Source organism: Magnolia sinica, chromosome 3, assembly GCF_029962835.1.
Source record: "Magnolia sinica isolate HGM2019 chromosome 3, MsV1, whole genome shotgun sequence".
NCBI classification, from domain to species: domain Eukaryota; kingdom Viridiplantae; phylum Streptophyta; class Magnoliopsida; order Magnoliales; family Magnoliaceae; genus Magnolia; species Magnolia sinica.
Window position 1 is genome coordinate 8,061,940 of NC_080575.1, and position 8,355 is coordinate 8,070,294.

The following is an 8,355-nucleotide window of genomic DNA, read 5'->3' on the forward strand; positions in this document are numbered from 1 at the left end:
TTGGGCCCAGGCATGCGGTGGACCTCATTATTCAGATGAGCTGGCCCAAATATCCTGCCTGTCCAATAACCAAGGAGGCCAAGTGCTTTACGCAACGAATTGGCCAGTCCCAGCCCTGGCCCTCCTGTTTTTCTGCAGGTCATTTAAGCACAGTGAGACCCTATCAATGGACGGCTCGGATGTCTGTCACATGCTGGGTCAGCATGTGTGGTTGCATGTAGAATTCATTTCGACAGTAGGGGTGGCAATGGGTCAGGTTTTGGGTAGGGTCAGTCCAAGCCTTATTACTAAACAGACCAAGATTCTAGCCTGAACCTGACTTTTAAAGCACTACCAAATGACCCAACCCAGCCTGTTTAATATTCATCAGCCCTATACCGACCTGACCCAGTTTGTTTAATTGTAATTGGGTCTGGCCCTACTGATTGACCTTTTCCGGCATGACCCAACTCATGTTTAATAAGGGAATATGGTGCAAAAAGCATGATCAACACTGCCCAATTGACACTTACGTGTACGATCATGTGAGTTTGTTTCAGGTTTTGGGCTGGGTCGGGTCATCTAGTCAGGCCCATTGATTATCTACGTGTGTTGGGTCCAACTCAAGTCCAACCCATTTTCTAGCTTGAGCTTGACCTACAACCCATTTAGCTTGCCATGAGCTAAAAGCGAGTTGGCGCCCATTGCAACCATTTTCGAAGAGGCACACATTGGTATAGCAAATCTCCAACAGCTATTTATGTTGTTTTGTTTTTATACCTGGGGATTGGATTGAAAGCTGCGTCCGAATGATTTGGATTTTACTTATTTTTGGCTTCCTGACAACCAACATTGCATATGCTCTTGAATATGTTGCACTTAGCAAGTAGTAATAAAGTTCCTCTTTGTAACTTTTAGGGGTTGAATGTTGGATGGGCATAGATGCTGTCCGGCCCACCTTAGGCTGAGCCTTAAGGACTATTGGCGGGGCATGGGCATGAGTCTTGGGCCCAGCATCTTATTGGGCTGGTAGCATGTTTTGATGTCATCTGTCCCAACATAGTGGTCTGACCAGCTTGATTTACTTAGGGTCCATCTGGCGTCTGAGGTAGATTGCGGTTTGGATCCAACTAGCTGTGGACCTTTTTGAGTTCGGATGCACTTTGGAGACTTCCCTCTAATCTCCCGAGACGAGCAAAAAGAAAGAAAGAAAAGCAGGCTTAAAACCACCTTTTCGGAAACCGGCCTTTGAGGGAAGGCGTCCAAACGGGCCCTTAAAATACTGTTCTAGTGGGCAATTTGGCTCGGTGGTCCGGGGTGGGTTGGATCTACATGCTGTTTCTTGCAGGCCTGGGCCGCTGGTTGAGCTCGGGTGCTGATATTTGGCGACATACTAGGATAGTCCAGTGATAAATATTTGGCTCGGTGGTCCGGGGTGGGTTGGATCTACATGCTGTTTCTTGCAGGCCTGGGCCGCTGGTTGAGCTCGGGTGCTGATATTTGGCGACATACTAGGATAGTCCAGTGATAAATATTGCCGATGTTTTGAAAATAATGTGACAAATAAATGTTATCTTGTTAATATCACGCTGTTACCATGATATTATCATGGGTAGTTTTCATTTTTCCTTGGTTTTATTTTGATAATAAGGTGAAATTCGTTTAAAGTTTCTAATAATTCATAATGTGACAAATAAATGTTATCTTGTTAATATCACGCTGTTATCATGATATTATCATGGGTAGTTTTCATTTTTCTTTGGTTTTATTTTGATAATAAAGTGAAATTTGTTTAAAGTTTCTAATAATTCATTACACATTCAAACAAAAAAAATAATAATGTTCATTTCATTAATAATAAATAATTTTCAGAAATTTTATTTTTAGTGAAAATTTTCAAATAATAACATGAGTAAAACCACAGGCAATGAAAATCCTCAGAAATTTCTGAACTGAGAAACTGGGCAAAGCAGAGCTGGATATGCCACTGTGAGGGACGTCGGCCCCTTAAGTAGGACTCATTTTAAATGAGGTGACTAGTATGTTGAGGCTTGGAAACCTAAGATGGGATCGAGTAGCTGTTCGATGACATTGAACAATGCTCGATGGCATTGAACCATCTGTTGATGGCATCGACAAATCCTGTTTCTGAATTGATTTAAGACATGAAAAAACAACAAAAATTAGTAAGACTTCTATTAAGAAAGCCCATGTGACTAATTATTTGGATGATCTAACAGTTAGATATTTAGTTTGAGCAACTACGGGTTCCACAATAGTTGAGAGGAAAGAAGAGAGAAAAGGTTATGTGATTCAGCTGGGCTAAGTCCATGGCCAAGTGGTGTAACGGTTTTTAGTTTTGGAATGGATTTCATGCACCGTTTGTTTACACCCATTTTGGCAAACATACGTGGACCAATGAGATGACATCACGTGTTTAATAATTGAGTGTTTATGCTTTCCTTACACATGTCCACCGTCTCCCAAAAGCTTATAAAAGTAGCAATTGATGTAAGCTCTAGGCCTGATTCCATCATAAGCAAATCCATTTCTACTATGCCTGTCCATCATGGATATTTATCATTTTACTTTATTTTAGTTTTAGCTTCTACCATTGTTCGTAAAATGGACCCTAGTTTTTAGTCCTGAGTTTATCTCTCCACCTTTCATCCATTGCATCTCGTTGGATCCTAAGGAAGATTGCTCAGTTGTCAATGGGAGGCTGCGGGGCTTTCTTGTTATTTACTTAGTGATTCCGCCGATAATCTTGTTACAAAGTTTAGTTCACACTAAATGACAAAAAAAAAGGTCGAATCACAGCTATTTTGCCACATACTCGGTTCCTGCCAATACCATGAACATGATATTACTTTACTGACATCTTGCCACATAGCTTGGTTTTGACTTCATGGCGAATAGATTGTTAAAGATCCACCTTGCATCAGCCATCTCGCCATAAGACTCAGTTTTTTTTGGTCAAACAATGAACAGATGACCATTCTGCTACGAAGTTCAGTCCGCAATTATGCAATGATCATGAGTACCAATTGTAAAAGTCATTAATAACATACTTTTGGCTTTTATCATCATTTTCTATTATTTTTTAACGTAGTTTAACAATCATGTTGAAAAAAACAAAAAAAATCCTCAAGGTACCTTTGTCATTCTATAAATTACTTAATCGCTCTTAACCAATGATTAAACAGTCTATCTCAACGTGGGGCACCAACGTTGAATTAAATTTGAATCGAATATGACTCTGACACATTACAGTATCCTCATCGTACGTGTCAAACATATGCAGGCCTTCGTTGGCCTCATGTTGGATTGAATTGTGCACCGTTCACAAGTGGGCATCATGCATTTCTAATGTCAGTCCATGCATCCATTTATAACATGCGGGCCCGTTCCATGAACAGAAACGTTCATGTGGTGGGCCTGACCACGGTTGGTCCCTTGGAAACGGATTGGCTACTCCCCCTGCCCCCAGCCAATGGCTGGTGGTTGGTGATCTGTGGCCCCCACCATGATGTATGTGTTTCATCCATGCCATCCATTTATTTTTCTAGATCATTTTATATAAAAGACCAAAAATGAGGTATATCCAGATCTCAAGTGGACCACATTACAGGAAAAAGTGTTGAATGAACGTCGACCATTACAAACTTTTTGAGGCCATAAAATTTTTGGATCAAGCTGATCTTTATTTTTTGCCTTCATCTAGGTCTGTATGACCTAATCAACAGATTGGATGTCAAATAAACAGGACAGTGGGCCTTAGGAGGATTTTAATGGTGGATATCCAATCACTATTGTTTTCCAGTGGTGTGGTCCACCTGAGATTTATATCCCTCTCATTTTTGGGATCAAGCCCTAAAATGATACGTAAAAATGGATGAAACACGTGCATCATGATGGGCCCCACAAAGCACCGACCATCAGCCACGGGGGCTGGTGGAGGAGGGGTAACCAATCCGTTTCCTGGTCCCTTACCCAAAAGTGTCAATATCGGAAGATCTTAGCCATAATTTCTGTTTTGCCATCTAAGTAGTTGAATTGTTGTATTTTCTCTCACAGCCGTTATTTCGTTTTCAATTTGGTGAGATTTTCAAGTCACATAAGTAATTGCTACTTTTACTGTCTACATCCGGTTATTTATTTTCATTTCATTAAAAAAAAAAGAAAAGGAAATGAATGGTTATAAAAAAGAGTCAATTAATGTGGTTATGAATGTTATTGAGATCTGAATCTGAACAATGATTTTGTGATCAGAAACGTTCATGTGGTGGGCCCGACCATGGATGGTCCCCTAATCAAAAGTCGAGGGATTGGAAGATGTTAGCCATAAAATATTTTGACTTTTAATAGTTTAGTTGGAGTTGTATTTTCTTTCTCAACTGTATTATCTATTTTTATTTATTTATTTATTTATTTTTTGTATTGCCTATTCAATATAATGACATTTCATTGGCATAGAAGCATGGGAGAGATTTGAAGTACCTTCGCCAGTCAAATAGTCCTAATAACTACTCGTTGGGATGACTTTTGGGTAATGAAAATGGATGGTTATAAGAAAATGGTCACTGTCATACAAGTAAATTAAAACGTTTTGAATTAAGGGCGCCACTTGGCTACCTTGACTGTGAGGCCCACTTGGATGTCTATGTTGTATATCTATCCTGTCCGTCGGATATAAATCTCAGGTGGACTACACCACAGGAAACAAACAGTGATGAGTGACTATTCAAAACTTTTTACTGGGCACAGTTAAAAGTTTTGAATCAAGCTGATATTTGTGTTTTACCTTCATTTAAGTCTGTGTCAATCTGCGTTGGATGGAAATCAAACATCATAGTGGGTGCAGGGAAGTTTTTAATGGTGGGCAATCAATGACCTGTCATATGAAAAATAAATGGGCTGTAAATATACAACATGCAATGCATACATCAAGAGGTGGGCCCCAAGGTCAGAGTACCACCCACATGGCTGGTTCAGGGGTCCCAGCAAAGTGTCCATGTTGAGGTGGGGCCTTCAACATTAAATGCAGTTGTCGCATCGAGACCAAAGGTAGGTTGTGAACAGAAATTGAAGATTGCAGTATCCAATTTAAGAGTCTGGAATGCATTTGTCCTTTCGGCAAAGGCTTCCACCATGACATGATCAGTTCAGAGCTAGCAGACTACTTTTTTTAAATTATTTTTTAAAATTATTTAAATTTTTTTTTTTTTAAAAATAAGTCTATGAGAGAATAGCCTATTCTCTACATTAATAATCTGATCGTTGAAATTGAGATCCCTAGTGTGTCTTTATGTCTGTTGATCGGACTAAAGCTGGATAGAACTTATTGGCCAAGAGCATGTCTAAGAGACTCCTGCTTATGGCATTTCCTCAGGTGAGCCTTGTTTGCCGACATAAAGTGTCTGCAAATAAACCTCAGGGACAATAAACATTACCAGATCAATTGTCCTAACCAGGTGGGCCATGTCACGTATTTTTCTCCCCTGCACGGGGTGCTCCTAATGGTGTTCGCACATTACTCTGTGTTATAGGTAAAATCGGATTGACCAAACAGCTAGAATAAAACAGGAAGATTAAGGGGAAATGATAGTGATCAACAATCGAGAGTGGACAAACAAACTGCCCACGGATTTTAAATGATAGTCATTAAGCAATAGTTTATATGTACATTTTATTTTTAAGAATTATTATTATTTTTATATAAATTTAAATTTGACAAAGAAAGCTTTATCCTTTATTTTGCAAACAATCATTATATATATATATATATATATATATATATATATATATATAGATATATATATATATATATATATATATATATATATATATATATATATATAAGGGTAATGTCTTGGTTGGTATTGAATATTTTTTTGATATTTTTTATAGTTTAAATTTGAAATTTCTATTTAGACAATTTCTCTTCATTCTGCGTGTAAATGTTGGATTGAAGCGTGGCCCACATCGTAAAAATGCCTCAATGCTGTGGCATTAATATCTATGTCATGTTTTTAATGATAGAAATAAGAATTTAGTGAGGGAAAAGATGCTAACAAATCTTAACTTTACAAACTTCAGTATTATGTATTGATTGTTTCAATGACAAGTAATTTAAAACTAACAAGGGTGCCTATCTAGTCTATCTACTAAAAGAACAATAAGAGGCTATGAACGTTCTCATATTATTTTGGTTCTTAATGAGGTGCTCATTGTGTAAGTGAATGGAACACGTACCATAGACCCCAACGGATGATGTATGTGTTAGTGATCCGAGCCATTCATGGTCCCTATCAACCAATGGACATTATTTTTTAATCCATGGCATGTTCAGAGTGGTAGCTAGCTTACCTGATGAATAACACCGATCTCTAACACTGATCATGTTCACTACTATATCTGACTCGTGCTTTGCTCACGCACATGATGGGCAAAGAGGAACTGGATGCTTATGGAAACGTCAAAACCCTACTTGTAAAGGTCAGGATTGTCTGATTTGTATTTTTGGATATGTCCACCCACATGGGACAATCCACCCACATGGGACATTCCAAAAATACACTCAAGAAATATAGATTGGAACAAGGCATCGTTGGGTCATAAGGAGGTGTGTCGCATCTACCTAAGAAATTGTGAATGGGTTGGGGTGAGGGATTGGCTTCAACCCTGGCAAATCAAAGTGACTAGCAAATTAGTATTATTATTATTTTAGATTTATTCAAGGAAATCAAAATTTCATTCATATCCAATGATTTTTACAAAAAAGAGCTTTTAGGCAGACCTATCAACAAAACAGATAGGACCACCTACATTAAGAAAAGAAAGAAAGGCACCAAAGAAATTATCCCGTCCTCAAATTATCCAATCCTACCCTATCTAGAATTAAGAGGCCTTTGGCGAATCTTGTATTAGTCCTTATCAAGTAATAAAATCCCTTGTAGCTTACAAAAAAGGGTTAAAAGACAATCAAGGAATTCTTGGCCTAAGCATTTAACAAACTTGCAATGCTCTGGTTGGTGTGATAGGTTTTCCATTTGTAACTTGTGCGGCCAATGGTTCTCCACGTGGTGGGCCCCACGATGGATGGTCCCTTAACCAAAAGTCACAAGATTGGAAGATCTTAGCCACCTTTGAGTGATTCAATTGTTGTAATTGCTGTATTTTCTTTCTAAACCATTGCTTCTTTTTCAATTTGGTGAGATTACCATGTCACAGAAGTACGTAATTGCGATTTGAACTGTCTACGTCAATCTAATAATAGTATACTAGTCTATCGGATGACTTTTTGGGTGAAGGAAATAGATGGTGTTAAACAAAGTTCAAATGAAGGTTGGCCTCTTGTTTATTGTATTTTAGAAGAAAAGAAAATGAATGGCTATAAAAAGAGGTCAATATCGTACAAATAATCATGATTTGTAGCGTACACATCAGTCGAGGCCTTCAATATATATTTGAATGCAACTGTCACCCAACTGAAGCCTTCAATATTTGAATGCAATTGTTACCCACACAAAGGTTTTTTTTTTTTTTTTTTAACCCACACAAAGGTTGGTTGTACACAAAATTCAAGATAGTATCGTACAATGCAGATGTCAATGGTCAAAGGTTTCAATTTTAGTTCAGATTTAGGTTGCTACTTTGAAATAAAGCAGTCCATGAGAATGGCTAGCTAGCTCTCTATTCTAATCATCTGGCCAACTTTAATCCTTAGTTTGTCTTTATGTCCCTGCATTTTTTTTTTTTTTGAATTTTTACAAAAAACTTTTAATGGTCATTCACCACCTTTTTTTTTTTTTAATATTTAAAAAAATTTATTTAAAGAAGGTGTATTTTATGTCCATTGATCTAAAAGAAATGTACAATATTTCGGGAGGGTCGGAACAAAAAAACTATAGACCACCCCTACCGGATATCCTTTTGTACAAACACACATAACCCATACAGAAGCAAAACCCCAACAGAAAAGAAGTTACCGGCCCAATCTGATTGAGCCTAGACCCACCCTGTCAAGGAGATACGAGCCACGGGCAAGAGGAGGGAGGTCCGCAGCTGAAAGAAAAATGGACGAGCCTTGGGCCTCACTCCCAGAATTGGCCAGAACGTCGGCCACACTGTTAGCCTCTCTTGGATTGAAAGAGAACTTCACAGCGGCCCTCTGCTTAAGGCGGGAGATAGCAGCCCATGTGTACCAGAGGGCGGATCGCCGTCATTAAGCAACGGGTCCACCAAACTCCTGGAGTCACTCTCCATGACGATGAAAGGGTGGCCTTTGGAGACTGCCAGCGCGCGCCCCTCTGCCAGGGCCATAGCTTCCGCCCGGAATCTAGATAGAATTTACTGGCAAGATAAGAATCTAGA